Consider the following 17,431-nt stretch of genomic DNA (forward strand, 5'->3'; position numbering starts at 1 on the left):
GCAAACTGGTTGTGTATAAACATATTTTCTAGGAGACAGGGTTGCATATAGGGACTATTGCTTTGACAGAAAACAAAATGCTAGACATTCAGGTGAAGGCAGAAACCTCAGAGGCAGATTTTCTCAGAAACTAAACAAATAAAACCAAAATTGTCTGCATGGCTACTTCTGCTGGGGGCAGGCAAGAAAAAGTTTTTTAATCTGGGTGAACTCATCCTTTAACAAATATCTTATTAATGCATGCTGTGCCACACTGTAAATAACAATCTCAATTATCTGAAACCAGGTGGTGCAAGTGTGTGTGTGTGGGGGGGGGGGTGTTTGTGTGTACTCCGTACTTTGCATGTGTGCTATCCACACATTTCACATTCTGCATCCAGTAGCATGCTTCGTTATCTCCTCACACACCTTAATGAGCCAGTTCTTCACGACCGGACCAATTAGTCTCAGTAATCTGGTCAATTTAGCCATTCTGCTTTCTCCTCGGGGTTTTCAACTGCTGGAAATCACGCTAACACTCTGCATCGAATGGGGTGGAAGGAAGAGGAGCAGAGGGGCTTCATGTGGAAGTTGGTGGGGGTGGTGGTAGGAGAAGGGGGGAAGCTATTGGGCGTTCGATATCATAATGGTGCATTACAGCTCCGAGCACTCCCTATGCGGCGCGGCTAGCTACACCCGAGGTCAGACAGAGTATCATTTAGACGTATCTGTGCTTTGAGCAGCGGGCCTCTCTCTCGCTCTCTCTCCCGCAGGCATTATCGTTTAATTGCAGGTGTAGCGGGTACATGAGGTTAGCAAGGGTTATCCGTAATGCGAAGCAGCGTGGTTATAACCATGTATCACCGTCATTCTTTTCTCCATTAGACTGAATGCAGCGTCGGGGTATCGATCTTCAAGCCGCATTTGCATCCAATAGGCTGCACAATTATCAGCGCTTTAATGAAGATTTTAAATCTGTGTCTGGATCTGGCGTAACCTCGTCGTCAAGATGTGCGGTCCATTGGCTTTTGCACCTTCCACATGACCCTCGCTCCACTTTGTCTCATTATAAGGTGACATCTGTGCCGCAAGCATAACTTCAATCTAGCATAATTAGCTCCTACCTATAATTAAGGCACCTCTCGTGGCTCCTTGCTATCTGATTGTTTTGCTGTGGTGTGCTGTGTTATTAACTTTGCAGGGGGAAAAAAAAAACTCCCAGGCTGCTGTTTCTCTGCTGATTGTCTCTGCAGTGAGATGCTCGCTTAAACTTAAATGTTTGCGGTGTCATGTTTTGAAATGCTTCATTATATTCGTTTCTCGCAATTTACTTTTTTCCCCTTGTGCACATGACAAGGAGAAACAGAGCGTTTTAAAGTGAGAGTTCAGTGTGGAGTTTTTTGTCTGATTAAAGGGAATGTTATAAACATACATAAAGGCACAAACGCATATACATAATTCAATAACGTCCACAATGAGGTACAAGTTACTATTTCAATCTTTTTGGCAAGTGGTTGCTCCGACACATCATCTTTCACTCTGCTGCTGTTTAGCTGTGCATAGATGACTCTCTTTATCAAAGTATACAGTGGCAAAATGAACAGTTAATTGAGATACAGAGTGTTTGTCTTGGACTGAATACACTAACATCATATCGACCGCGAGGCCTTGTTTATGTCACATTTGACTGAGCATGATCAATTCTGTCCTGGCACTTTGATTGATCACCGATATGCTGTCACACGTATTGATTAGGGCTATGGTTAGAATAATGCCACCATCTTAAATGGAGTGGATGGGAGAAGAACGTGCTGAGCTGGCCTGATTTGTTTCTCGATGGTCTCTTCTCCCACTAGAGTCTCAGTCTGCGTCTCTTTCCTTTCTGTCACAGTTATTTTCTCCATTTCCTGGATCTCCTTATTTTTGCATCTCTTCCTCTCCTCTCTAAGTCCTTTCCAATAAACTTCCCTTTTTTCCCCTCCACGTCTCCCTCCAGGCCCCGGTCTCCCCCTTTCGCACACACACACTCACTCCTTCCTCTCTGTCTTTGCTCATTATCCCACCTTCCCCAACTTCTTGACTTGTCATTTTTCCAAAGCCTCTCCCAGATCTCCTCTGTGCATCTGTGAATTGTCTCTCTCCTTAGCTGTGCCCCTGTACAGCCAGGCTCTTCACTCCATCCATCTCTGTCTCTCTCCTGCCTCTCCCCACTCCCCTCATCCATCTCTCCTGCTCCTTTATTCATATCCTCTGAGCTTTCTCTCCACTTCTCTTTGTTGCGTGTCGTGGCAACCAAGTTTCTCCTTGACCCTGTGCACTGAAAACACACACATTACTGTGAAATACATCAATATGTGAGTATATCATTTTTAGAAGGTTATCTATTATTTAATACTCTGTGTAATACATTAGACTACATCTATCTATCTATCTATCTATCTATCTATCTATCTATCTATCTATCTATCTATCTATCTATCTATCTATCCATCTATCTATCTATCTATCTATCCACTACCAACATGCTCTACTGCCACCTTCTGCTATATTCTTTACTGTTAGGACAAAAGTATACACTCAAATGCTACACCCATATGCAACTGTTAACATTTACATGGGGTGGCGGTGCTCACTAATAAAAAGGTCAGTGGTTCGATCCCCGGCTCCTCCGGTCTGCATGCGCAACATACAGAATAGCTTTGAGTGGTTTGTGCACCACAAAAGTGCTCTATGTTTCAACATTGAACACTGAGCTTGGTTACATCAAGTTACACAAAGAGGAAGAGTTCAAACTGATTCATTCAGATCTCGATCAAAAGTAGACAAAAGCATGTGGAATAGAGGGTCACAATGTCCAACGTGAAATCTTGACTGGTAGCATCAATGGCAACAATCAAGTTAGTAAACACCCAACTTCAGGCTTGGGGTCCCCATCAGACTCTTGTTTCTACTGATTCTGCCGTTAAACAACAGCAGGTAGGAACTAAAACTACCCTGAAACAAGGGGACATGATTGCAATGAATGAAAGGAGAATGAAGTGAATTGAGATTTGTTTATTAACTCTCTTGCTGAGCGTTATATGAGAAGTTTGATACCGTTCTCATGTTCGTATGCTAAACATGAAGCAACCGCTAGAAGCTGGTTAGCATATGGTAGCTTAGCCTAAAGACTGAAGGCAGGGGCGAAGCAGCTATCTTAATTCTTCCTATACCAGCGACTCTAAAGCTCACTCATTACCCCATTCTTTAATCTATACAAAAAACAAAGTGCTTGTTTACTGGGGACTATTCCTTTGATTTTTTCCTGTCTTTATGCTAAGCTAAGCTAACCATCTCCCGGCTCCAGCTCCATATGTAATGCACAGATAAGAGAATGTTTTTTCTCATCTAACATGGCAGCAAAGCCAATAAGAGTACTTCTGAAATAGTCAATCAATAATAATTGTTACAGCTGTAACAGCTGTAATTGATTAAATAATACCTCATACCTCAATAATAACACTTTGAATATTTTTCCCACAGTGTATTTCACAGCTCAGTTACACAACTGGAATGAGTCAGGAAAACTTAAGTAAGGTGTGAGAGAGCACAGTAATGACGGTTACATATCTCTGTGGACAAATGCATACGCAACAGCTTCCTCATATACACGTGCAGCCAAGCAGACTAAAGTCCAGTCTTTCCTCCTTCTTTTATTCACCTCCCTCTTGTGTCTGTCTCCTCTCTTTCTCTTTCTAGCCCTGCTCCCTCCCCCCCTCCCTCTCCACCGAGCAGGGCCAATTAGAGAACATCCCATGTTCCTTCTTGGCTCAACCAAGACACTCTCCAGGGCCACTAATTAAACACAAACCCTTTCCCCCCTTTCTGTCTCTTTCTTTCTCTCTTCCTCTCTCCCTGCACTGTCACCTCTCTCCATCTGCCTCTTCATCCTCTCACTCTCTCTCTCTCTCTCACCCGCCCTCCCTCCCAGCAACCTCTTTCCATCAATTCACTCGTGTTTCCCTCTTTTCACAACTCTCGCCTGGCCCTTCATCCTTCGCCCTCTTTGCCTATTTGTCATGGTAGAGGTTTGATATTCACATTGGGACAGTCTTCAGAGTCAATCTGTACAAAGCACCGGACTTGTTATTCTCTTTTGCCAGTGTTAACCATGCGCCCTGTGACCTCAGCCATGTACACTTTAAGAGAATGTCCAGATCTGACAGTGCTGCTCCTTTTTAACAATGTTCCTCTGCAACTACTGTTGCCCACTGTCCACAGCTGAGCCCGCTGACACTGACAACCAGCCCCGTTAATGGGCCAGTCATAGTTACCCGCTGTACTTTCTCCCTCTCTCAGTCTCCCCTTTTTCTTTTCTCCCCCATCACTTCCTGTCAGGGCACAGCACGAAGAAAATATATGCAGCTCCATACAAAGGTTCACCTGGCTCTGCAACATGTCAGTCAGTTCTCACTACATGTCGATTTTGGCATTGAAAAGCAGAAGACATCTGTCGTTGCATTATTTTTATAGGGTGGGTTTCATCCAAGAAACTTGATTAGCCAAAGATATGATCCAGCCATGGTGGTTATTCCCACTAAGCACTGCTATTTCTTCTTTTTTTGGCTGCTATGCAAAGTCTCTAATAACCAGGGAGCTAGTTAGCGATCTTTCTTGTCATCTCATTTTCTCTCTTATATCTGCACAGCTTTGAAGAAAACTTCAGAAACCACAAATGTTTTGTTATTGCATCATTTTCATACCCTCTATCACAGGAAAGCACACCCTGTTGAGAACTATTTCTATGTTAAAGGCTCCCCTGATTGCCTCAATAAAAGGAAAAGATATCTCAGAAGCAAATCCTTCATTTCCAAGGCAAAACAGGGGCAACAACAGATTCCTGCCAACCGAAAAAAGACCAGCTGTAGATGCTCATTCTGATTCCTGTGCCGCAAACTAGTTTCTTGTTTTGGACTGATGGAGGTAATTAGTCGTGATTTTTCGAGATGGAATACCTCCAGAAAACAAAGCAAATTTGAATCTGCTGATGAGGTGGTGTGATCCATCTTCTGGTCAGTCACACTCTGTTTGCCCACTGTTTTACAAGCAGACACAAAATTAAAGCTACAGGGGAGGTTATATATTTTGTTTTTTTTGTTTGTTTGTTTTTTTGTTGAAATTCTTTTTACAGCCTGACAGCAATCAATGAAACAAATGCTCTGACAAAAAAAATCTATAAGTCTTGATATAATTTCAACAAGTGAGTTATGTGAAGGTTCAGCCCAGGTGCAGTTGTAATAAACAGGATATTACAAAACAGTTTTTGGTAGTAGGCTGTAAACACCTTTATTTCTGCTGTAAAGTCAGGCATTTTAATGTGGGGGTCTATGGGGATTGACTTACTTTTGTAACTAGCCTCAAGTGGCCATTTGAGGAACTGCAATTTTTGGCAGGTTTAATTTATCTTTCAGCCCTGGATTTAGACTGAAAGGCAGAAAGGTACATTTGTGGTGATTTTTTGCTTGTATTGATATGAACGTGGCATGTAACAGGGTTGTTTATTTATTTATTTATTAGAGAAGTCATCACTGCTTTCACCAAGGCTCTCTCGTGAACCAGTAGTTGTCAGGTAGTGAGCGCTCATGTGTTTTTGGAAAGTGGCTTTGGTGGGAGGCATGAAGGGAGGGGATATGTTTATTAAATAATAATAAAAAATCTATCCCTTGCTGGTTTCTTCCGCGTTACCAACTCCAACGGTGGCATGGGGACAGGAAAAGAACATATATCTACTACATAAAATGGTAAAGTTTTTGGAGATTTAACTTATTTGGGTAAAAATTAACGATTGGTCACTCGGAACCATCGATGTATGGGATACATGAAAATATACGATTTTCTAAAAAGATTCCAAAATTGGCAGTCCTTCTTGGAGATAGGACTATACAGGAGTCCTCCTGAGGGCCACTGGCTGCAGTTCAACACTTTTATTTGCCACTGCATCATTAGTTATTAAAGTGTCCTGCCAGTGACGTCCAGTAAATATACACATCCCAGAGGGCTGGGAGTGCAGGGTGGGAGGGAGCGAGAGATTGTTCTGGGTCTCACTTTGTCAACAATTGATTGATAAGAGGTTTTCTTTTCATGACGCCACCCAGATCACCCAACTCCCTCTCCCTCATTCAATCCCCAGTCCCTGAAGCAAAACTAATCCTAACTAAACTCCCAGGATTCCTCCCATGTCCCATCCCACTCCTCTTTCTCTCACTCCCCCATGTTCTGTCATTCCTGAAGTGGCACTAATCCTCCCCCCTTCTCTCTTTTTCTTCTCCTCTCTCCTCCCCTTGGTGTTTTTATGATCTGTCGTTACCGGAGCAAAACTAATCTCCCCCGCGCCCCTCTCTTCCTGTGGTGGCTCCAGTCCTCCTTGCCTCTTTATCCTCCTCCTCTCCTGCCCACTCTGGCTTCCACTTCTTCCTCTGACACCCCACTGTTATTCACCTCAGACCATAACTGTATTTACCTCTCTCCCTGCTCCCTCCACCGCAGTACATCTCCCCTGCTCTCTACGGACAAAGTTATATTGACAGCCAAGCCTTTGGAAAAAAGGCTCAGGTGAAAGCCGCCGCCATGTATGTGATGTTCCTCCCCAAAACATCTTTCACAAATAGACTTCATCTGACACTTTATATCCAAGAGCTGTACTGGAGGGAAGAAGATGTACCATGTAATAGTGTTCTTCCACCTTTCAAATAGGAGACAAGTAGTAGTGCAGCAGGAATAAAAGCAGAGGCAAAGATTTTTCCCAGACATACCTGCAGCCGAGCTGGACTCAAACATACTCTGGCATCTCATTCATATACTGAGATACACTCATGAGCCCCGACAAAACAGACACACACTCAGACAGCCACACACACACACACACACACACACACCACAAATGCATTCATATTAAAAGAGGCCCTGCAATTTTAGCCGAATCCTAGAGTCCATGGAGGGAGAGTGGACTTGGAGAGAGCATGAGCCTGTCAGCTCATTCTTCACAGCTCTGCTACAAATGCGTACATCTGCTGTAGCCGCATAATTACAGAGAGTTATCAGAGCCTTTCTCAGGTCCTCAGCTACCGACAGCATATGAAAAGACCCCAATTAAGCAATTATCTTTAAAGGTAGAGCCTAATTCAGTCATTTGAGCTCCAAAGAAGCATTGAGAAGGAGACCACAGAGCCTGACAGCTAATTCAGAAAGTGGGGCTAAAAGCATTAAGGCTTAGATAAAAAATGGAGAGGGCTTGTCATCATGTAACACTCTGAAAAATTGTAACAGTAGCGCCAAAATGTCAGAGTCTTGTCAGAAAAGATTATAGTTTTATATGCATGATGTGGCCCTTCATGCCACTTAATCATACATGTCCATTCTTCCGTATGGTATTCAGAACTCTGCAGCTCCTTCCGGTGGAGGCCAATTCACTTCAATTTCTAGATATGCCACTAATAGTGCCACATTGGACAACTGAGTGTGGACATTTTCTTGCCCTGTAATGGCTAACGACTCAATAAAGCGCCATTTCTGCAGCATGCCACCTCTCAGCTCTGCTGTTTAACAGTGGCTAAATTAGTTTCTCACACTTCCGCTCCTTTCGCTCTTTGTCACTCTCACTGATGTGAGAAGTCCTCCTCCACCCAAACGCTTCCTTCGCGCTGTAATGATCCTCACAAATCACCACACCGCTAACACGACTCTCGTCTTATGAATCAAAGGGGGAACTGTTGCAAATGCGTGCATTTTTTTACACCCATCTGCCATTTTCATTTTGTCTAATGTGATCATTTTTACCTGCAAATCGGTATTTCCGCTTTTTGCAGACTGCATATTTTGGTGTTTCCTTTCCTTCTCGATCATTTGAGCCCAGTTGTCCATAACGGTCTGAGCTTCGGTGAGACGACAGTGTTGCTCCTGTGGTCTGATTTGTTATGTCCAGAGCTTTCTGGGAGTCTCTACGGTTGTATCAATCTCAATTGTCTGCGCTATACTGTTTGTCAATGTGTCTGCACTGCTGGGGCAGGGCGAAGTGATAGACAGCTTGACTACCTCCTCGCCTCTTGAGCTTACAATATATGGGAAAGGAACTGACAATTGCAGCCCTGACATTTCATATCCTTCTGGTATTGTGCTGAAGTATATTCTAATTGTATGTTAGAAAGAGAATGACAATGCATTTTTTTTGCCGTAGGATGTAGAGCTCGGGCCGTGCCGAATGTCTTTTTATTTCAACAACAGCGCTCTGGCTCTTCCTGACAATAATCAACACAATGATAGCCAGACATATTGTGATGCATTATTCATTTTTGTCTGTGTCTGATTACCCGCTACCATTTGACAACCATCACACTCAAATGTGTTTGGATTACAAGCAGTGAGGAGCGAAAAGGGGAAAATGGCTCATATATTGCCTATCTATCATGCAAAGAGGGTCCTTTGCAGCAGCAGGGGAACAGAAGTAAAGATCCACCGAGTCGCTGGGAGTATAGTTCATAAACACAAAGCTCTAGTCTGACACAATGTCTATCCTGAGGGAGGATAAGTAGCCTCACGAGTGGTCAATAAGTCAGACAGTGCTCCATAATCCACAAAGATAAATCCACTGTGCCAAGGCAATTCATAATGTTTGAGTTGTGTGGGGTCATTTAACCATTTCCATTGATTACTGTCATTTTGGAAGTGTGTTGCCGTCAAGGCGCCTGAATGGAGAGGCTACTTAAGCCCCGACATGCTGATCAATAGTGCAGTCTCCAGGTCCAGACGGCATCTCACACGTGCAGGCCATGTGGAAGTCTTCCCCAGCTCTCCACCAGCTGGATCAATACGCAATGCATGGGCACAATCACCAGCGCCCCATTTGCTTCCAACACCCCATCAACAGGTGTAGTTTAATATGCCTCGTTTATACGAGTGAGTCATTGAATCGGCCCAGATTGAGTCGCCTTGTTCTACATAAAGAGAGAAGTCAGACACTTCGACCGCCGCTCGCCAGTGCAAGAAATATACTAATGTTTAAAAGACCCCTAAAGGATCTGCCAAGGTTGAAAATCAAGATAAAGCACGCGGTCGATCCTAAAATTGATTTATAACCCACCTCTCACCGAGAGCTCTTGAAAATACATGAGCCGGTGCCACAGTGTTTAAGGCTGATTTCATTTTGAGCCTTATTCCCTTTGAATAGAGTCTCAGAGCGTAATCCAAAAATATGGTTGGATAATATTTCTGTCAGGCTTAAAGCTACCTCCAGGGAACAATAGAGAGGAAACTAAAAGACCCTGAAATGCTATGTATTGTGTTTACAGAGCAGCATCATAAGGACAGGCAGCTTGACCCCTGCTGGTCATATCGACAGATGTTACTGATTTTTTTGCTGTAGGACTCTGCTGTGCCGCTAGCAATCCCAACAGGCCGGCTCGTGAAAGAACTCTCACCGCCAATCTACATATCCTTTTCAATAGGACCCACTCATAGAACAGCACTTATACAAGTGCGCTGCAAAGTCTGGTGAGCAGAGTCTGCGAGGTTAGATCAATACAGCTAACCGGCAACGTGCCCGTGACCAAACATCTCAAAATCGCAAGAGGTGCCGGAGTCGCTCCTCAGACCAGATCAATGGCTGACCGTCTGACTCCATTAGAGGGCCTTTCTACTGTATCAACAGGAGCGATTGTTAGAGGCGGATGAGTTAGAGCTGGCTCTGTCTTTGACCTCTCGCTGTAGGTTTCGGTTGTACTTAAGTGGATGAACTCATCTGAGATCTCTGCGGAACTCGTGCTTGTTTACTGACAAAGCTTTGATCAATGTTAAGTGGAATCGAGGAGAAGGTGAGGAAACAGTCGGGATGCAGTGTATTCAGAACGCTACATTTAGCCAGACAGACGTGGATTCAGCCAGAAGTTAACCCGCAAACCAGTCGCCACTGACTAATTTCAGAAACAGGTAGAATTTCTGCCACATTCGTCGTCTGACGTGCAGTTTGAGGAGGTCACCTGCCTGATTAATTCCCTAAACCATCAACCATCTGGCTGCTGGACAATTGGTTGGATTTCTGGCAGGTCAGGCATTTTGGTTGGCTGCACTCTAGTTTTAGCAGCTCCATGGTTTGATTTCCCACATGGCTGCTGCCAAAAGCAGAGTTATAAACTGTAGTGTCTCAATACTGTCGGAGTTGTATTTTACATGTTGTGGTTAATTGTAGTCTTGACTGCGACTTTGCTGCAGAGCAGACAGACCATATTGTCAGCATCTCCAGCCATCTTGCAGCTCCATATTTTTCCTTTTTGTCATCTTGCTTTCTGTTCATAATAAAATTGCAGAGAATCAGTGCCTTTCTTGTATTTTGACAACATTGCCGTCATCATCATTGTCATTTATTGTTGTTGTTGTTGTACAAAAATGTCTTCATCTCAGTGTGAGCCGGTCGAATGATCCGAGTCTGATTAAAACATTTAGTGTGAGTTAACACAATGTACAAAATCAATAAAAATCTAGAGTGTCTGTACATCTTTACACACTGAAAGAGTCAGCATCTATATTAACAATGGCTGCTATGGTTACTATGTCATGTAAAAGGACAGGCTCTACAGCATTTCAGCCTCTCTCTGCTCTTTGTTTGGGTTTTACAGGTTGTTTTGGTTGACTCATCAACCTAACGAGGCACATATGTATCTCAGGAGTTGATGGAGACTCACACAGATCTAAAGGAGAGCAAATATTGGAGTTTTCGTTCTCCTGGTGGCCAGAAACTCGACTCCAGCTGAATGCCAATGTTGTTTTGACCTGCTGGATTTGTGAACAGGTAACGAGCTTGCCTGCATATTTGCCATATAAGCTTTGCGAGGTGACTGCGTTGTGTTTACAGCTTGTGCTGTAGTTTAAAATGCTCGTTCACACACTCGAAGAACACTTGAAAGACATTAACTGTGGTGACAAATATCAGCCATCCACAGGTTGGATGCAAAAAAAGACATATCGTTCATCTATGACAGCCTTCATTAACCAAAGCCTTCACTCAGCTCAAAGTGAAGTAAAATGAAGGCAGCTATTTCAATTATTGTGAATATTTTTGGTAAGCGGCCAAATTCTCTCCCAAAATCCTTTTGATAAATGCTGCCATACGGCGATTCTACAAGTGTTTCGCTTCAGATGAAATCCAGAACTTCAGATTCAGGAAAAGCTGAGGAAATGTAGGACTGTACAAACTGTCATCGACTCGGCTCAGAGGTCTCTGTTTGTGCATTCTGCTTATCACTCAGTTTTTTTACAATATTGCCACGGTTCAACAGCATTAATGTGGTGTCAAACACAGCTCCCCGAAGGTTTAATTTATGACCTCGTTTAGTCGTGCGGCTCTAATTCTCTGTAAAATTGAAACTGTTAAACACTAGACTGAATCTATGATTATTTTATGTCTTATCTGAGAAAACTGCTATTATAAAATGTGCGTGTCTTAAAAGCCGTTTCAGCCAAAGAGCGGCGTTTAAACACTTGAGTCAGGTTCTGTAGATTACAGGTTGATTAACAGTTTGTTCATGTGAGACAGTTGTCTGAAGTTAGATGAAGCACTTTGTCATTACACGGACTGAAAGATGTCTTATGCTATGTGGCATTTGAACAGGGTTTTTAATACAGTATGAGGACATCATGAGCTGTTTGCTGACACCTAAAATAACATCATAGTCTACCAAACTTACACACTATTTAAGACTCCTTTAAAAAAGTAAAAGTAACTTTTGACAGGTTTGTGTAAAGAAAAAAAAAAGCCAAAAAGCGGTCACAGTGAGTGACGTTCGCTTTTTTAACTTTCATTTTGCACAGAAAAAAAACACGCCATGTCAGAAAGCCACAGCAGGGATTTCTCATTTACTGTATTAAGACTTGAAACACGTTATTTTCCATTTCCTTTTGTCTTGTTTAATGTGCTCAGCAGTGTGCCTCTGCCTCTGGACAGATCCCACCAGGAGCTTCAATTTAATGTATGACACTCATTTTCCTAAGAATCGCCCTTCTGGCCCCAAGGTCTCATGTCATGTGTCTTAGGAAGTGGGGGATCACTTCATATTTTCATTTCCCCTGACAGGATCAGTCCCACGCAAATCAGTAAATCACATTAACTAAATTATACATTTTGTGAAATGTATTATTCAAAGATTAATTTATCACAGACAGTTTGTTGTTTCACAGAATATTAACCTTAGAATGAATTGCAGCTTTTTTTGTATACTTTGATAGATTAGTCTTATGAATTATTTCGCGCTGTTCTAAAATTCATTTTTAGAATATGATTCTCTGGTCAGCCTAATGGAGCAATTTTGGGCTCTTTGTTCCATCAGCCGTCTTTCAAGCAGCAGCTCTCTCTTCTCTCGCACTCTGTATCAAACTTGGCTTCCTTTTAGGAGGCGCCCCGCTGTGCCGACGACACCCAGACATAAATACCCCTTCTCGCCAGAGCACTTTCCATCTCCCTGTCTGACCTTCTTTCTCTCCTCCCTCTCTCCCAATGTCTTTCTCTCTCTGACTTTTCCTTTTTGTACTCTTTCCCATTCACATTTCTCTCCTACCTGCTCCTGTAGAGACTTACCTTTTGCCCTGTTTGGCTCCGTTTCTTTGTGTCTCTCTTCCTTTTCTCAGTGTAAAATTTCCCTCCGTCAGTCCTCTCCTCTGGTCCTTAACTGAGCACATCTTCACAGCCCGTTATCCTCGATCGCACCTTCCTCTCAACGCTTTTCATTTGACTTTCAATTATTCACGTACCTGGCTAAGCTTAATAACAATTCAAAGCTCTTTTGAAAGTTTTCGTTATTGAATGGAGGTACAATGACAATTTCCACTACCAGACTAGATGATAGAGTAGCGATACAGAACCAAACCATGATTCTTTGTCACGCTGTATAAACGTTCATAACATTCGTTCTGAGGTCTGTGTTCAAGCCTGGAACTGACAGTACTGCTAGTTCTCTGTGTTTGTGGCACACAGTCCCCAAAATATTAAGTGTCTTATTACATGTTTAGAACAAGGTTAAACTTAACACCAGGCAGAACAGGCCTGACACTTTCCTGCCTGCTTAGCCTGGGACCACGCCCAGCATCACCGATGGGTCTGGTCGGGTGTGGTCCGCACTTGTAACCACACCCAACAGTGACATCACAGAGCCCTGGAGTACACCACCTACCACACCACAGCAAGTTTAACCTCCGCAGGTCAGATTTTCAGGCAGTGTGAGGTTGCACACTTAAAGTCACTGGGTGAAACATTTACCCGGTTTAGGTGGATTTCCAGTTTTGTCGGCCTGTTCCAGTGTACAAAGTTAAACTAGTTTGAGCCAACTGAACCTGCATATGTCGTAAAAAGACGTTCATGCAAATTAAAGTAGCCTACAGCTGCAACATGCGCAGATGCCACTAAATTCAACTTAAAGTAAATTTGAGCAACATGACAAATTGGTTAACATATTATGTTTGTTCTTTTCCCAGTTTATGTGCACTCGTGTCTTTTCAGCTCAGTCTGGGACACTTGACTGCCTTTTGCTGACATTTACAGTCGTGCTAATTTCTCTGCTCTGTTTCAGGAGAGTCGGATGGCGATAACGTTACCCGAGCTGATGACAACTCACTACGTTGCTGTAAATGCAATAAAAGATTCCCAACAAGAGTCACCTGTGCTTTGCTAACGCTACGCTCTCATTCATGGCCTGTCATTACGTTCCGCTCGGGAACGGCTGAGTCATGTCCGACACCTATTGGTACAATTCTGTATTACATTATTAAATTAGGATTTGACTTTTTCATCAAATCATTTTTACATCAGCCCAACCCTCAGTAGCACCGCCACAATGTTGGGTTAACTTTAGCAAATGGTCGTATATAACTGTGAACAAACGCAGTGAGACTACAAGCTCACATTTAAAACTTTTTCAAACTCTCACAGATTCATTATTGGTCGTACAAAACAATGTGCATATACTTTGACATGCAAAAGAAAGAAAACAGAGAGTGACTAAATACATGTTAATTATAATTAAACCTTTATTTTACCAGGTAAGTCACATTGAGATCACAAATACACAAGACAGCAGCATTACAGTGTCTCAAGCAGCGTACCTGCAAACATTAAAAACACACAATGGAAAACACACAGCATCAACAGGGATCACAGTGTGGTGGAAACACTGTTAAAGCTGTATGTTTTCTGTTGTGTTTTTAATGTTTGCATTAAAAGCACAAAAACAAACGTACAGTATGAACTCACAGAATCATATGGTTAAGAAGACAGGCTGGAGGAAGAGGAACGAGCTAATGAAGCAATTACAAGTTCCAGCTGAATTTTCCAACAAACACTTCACCACATTTTTAAATGCCCTAATTGGGATCAGCTTGTCTCGCTGCAGATCTGTCTGCAAGTGGTTCCAGGCTGCTGGGGCAGAAAACATCAAGGCCTGTTTCTCATTTCAGCGCTAACCTTATCAAAGGCCAGTGAGAGGGTGTCATTAGAGCAGTTCACAACCATGACATGTTTAGTTTGAGTGAATAACCCAATGGCATAGAAAAAGAACCCCAACGCTGGGCCGAATGACCCCTTTCTTTGGTACTCTGTCCAGTTAACCCACCACTGCAGTGTCACACTGACCCAGTGATGTTGGGGTCTTAAGTTCAATGATTCATGAACAATAAGCACAGAGGAGTGCTCCGATGCTGCGAGGCTATCGAGGTTCGGGTCAGCAAGATTTATGCAGGCAGCAGAACATGTAAAGAACAACACAGACAGATTTTTGGCAGGGAAGAAAAAAGGGGCGCCATTAAAAAAGGCAAAAAGGCCAGAGAGCAACACATCCTTCTGAGCGTTTGTGTCTTCTGTTTGTAAAAACTTTAGAAAATATTTAAGTTACAGTTCTCAGGTGCACGGCACAGCCTGCTGAGAGCTAGGCTTTAAAAAGAGAAATTTTTCATGATCGAGCACTTTGAAATCAAGCTGTGGAAATGAAGCAAGCCTTGACACGGGTTGCATATGTGCACACATCAGACAGCTCAAACAAAGACTTGGCTGTGAGGACGCTCTCCTCTCAATTGGTTCATCTGAATGATTTTTAGATGCCCGAAGAGGCAAAAGTCTACAGCATTTCACAGGAGCAAGGACTGGAGAAAAATAAACTTCATTCTGTGTTGCAATTTTAATTCTTGTTAATAATCTTGCAGCCGTTTGGGAGACATAGTAACCACCAATCAAGATAATATTATTTCAAAAGTTCAACTATGCAAGCTTTGTCAGTTTCTCCAGCATTGTTAATAGTTGCTACAAATTTAATTGGTATACATAAGAGGGAATACATTTATTTAACTTCCACAGAGGACATGAAAGAGGAGGTTTGAGAACCAGACTTAAATTGGCTAAATGATCTTCCTTCAGTTAGTTCCAGCATCACAAATGTGAGAATTTGCTGCTTTTCTTGTCGGATTTGATTCGACAAAATGCACAGTTTGAGGGCGTCACATTGGGTTTCGGAATTTGTTGCCATTTTTCACCACTCTGACATTTTACAGACCAAACAATCATCTAACGAAGACAATCTCTAAACTTAAAAATCTATAACAGAAGCAACTGTTGCAGGCCTCATTTCATCCACTCAGCGCTGGACCCCTAGATTTTTGTAAGGGTGAGATGTCCTCTGAAACCCATTGCATCTTTTATTTGAAAATGAGCACAGTCATATCAGGGATAATATATATGATAAAAGGTCATTGGCCTGATGAACTGGTTCATTATTTTGCTGCAGCTATCTATCCTCTAAATGCATTGTCAAATTTAGGTTATCATTTACCTTAAAGACTGTAACAGGAACCAATTTCAGCATGATTCATAGATACCTCTGGCAGAAGGCTCAAGCTTTCTTCCACCTGAAGAAACATCTTATTCTGCCCACCACACATCTCCGGATCTCAGCAGGAGGCTCAGATTGCTGACCATCACAGCCTGGTGATTACCTCGGCAACATTTCCCAGAAAATTGTCAAAAATCTCCCTGTGATTCACAACATATTTTTCTTTCCTCCATTACCCGTGACTTCCAAAGTTGTGCAGTTACTACCCACAGTGTCTGACGGCCACCACGAGCTCTGTTTGCGCCTCTTTTGTGTGCATCTGGGACACACAGGCTATCAGATTTGCTTTGGTTATATCAGAGCAACATCACATTATAGAAATGGTTATACAAATGTGTTGTAGACAAATAGAAAAGTGCAGATTCAGACTAATTGTAAGCCTGAGTCATAAACATTTTGTGTTGAATGCAAAATACATGCACAAAGCCAAGTGAATTCATGCAGGCTGTCCACTCCATTTTTGTTGTTGTGTTGTACTGCCCTCCGCAGGCCAAAGGGAGAAACCCAGAAAAAGGTGGTGAAACACAGCAGAGATATTTTTATGGGCTCTATATTTTGGGGTGAAAGAGGGAATTTCATTTTTGTAATGAACCATTTTGAGAATGGTTTATATCTGGTCTCACTTTGATCATTAGTGTCTAGAAGCGTTCGGTCTAAGGCAACTGGACATGCTTAGTACTGGTACGTCTTTGATTTATATATTCAACGGCAAAAAAGATGATGTAAAAGGGTCTTCATAACAAGGTCAATGATATATCAAAAAGCAGCTGAATAAGCTTGTTACCCATTACCCATCCCAAAAAAAAAGGACACCAGTTCACTCCAGGGGTGCTGCTGGAGGCCCACTGACAAAAAACCGCAACACTGGGATCCCCATCCTGATGAAACTGACTGAAAACAGTATCACCTTTCCTCTCATCAGCCTCCTCTAGAATTACAGCATTACCCTACAATTAAAGCATTACTCCATTTTTTGTCCCACTTGCAAGCACCGCAGCTCCATGATAGCATCCATGTGCTATCTACCCTGGAGAAAGCAACCTTAAGAATCAAATATTAATTGCTTTAATGTTGCTAAAATTTAAACGGTAGCTAGGCTTAAAATGATTAACCAATTAGTTGATTGACAAAAAATTAGAGAGCAACAACCATTTGTTTGAAGCAAAAATACTAAAAATTTAGTGGTTCCAGCTTCTAAATTATTGTGCATATTCCGATAGTTAGTGAAAATCTTTGGGTTTTGGTTTGCCGGTCAAAACAAAGCAAATAGAAATGGGACAAATTTGACTATTTTCATTTTATTGACCAAATGATTGAGAAATAATCAGCAGATTGATGAGAGGGGGAAATGCAGCCCTATCCAAAATTCTTGCTTTAGTCAAATGTCTTCCTTAATCAGAGGTATTGTGTTTATGTTGTAAGTAGTGTTATACCGTTTGCTGCCGTAACATTTTTATGTGCATCCATCTGTCGAAGCCTTTTGGCCTCTTACTAAGCAGCTGTTGCAGCTAAAGTTAGTTCAAAGATAACTTGCAGGGTTAAAATAACTACATGGA

The sequence above is a fragment of the Chelmon rostratus genome, chromosome 16 (genome assembly GCF_017976325.1).
Source record: "Chelmon rostratus isolate fCheRos1 chromosome 16, fCheRos1.pri, whole genome shotgun sequence".
Lineage (NCBI taxonomy): Eukaryota > Metazoa > Chordata > Actinopteri > Chaetodontiformes > Chaetodontidae > Chelmon > Chelmon rostratus.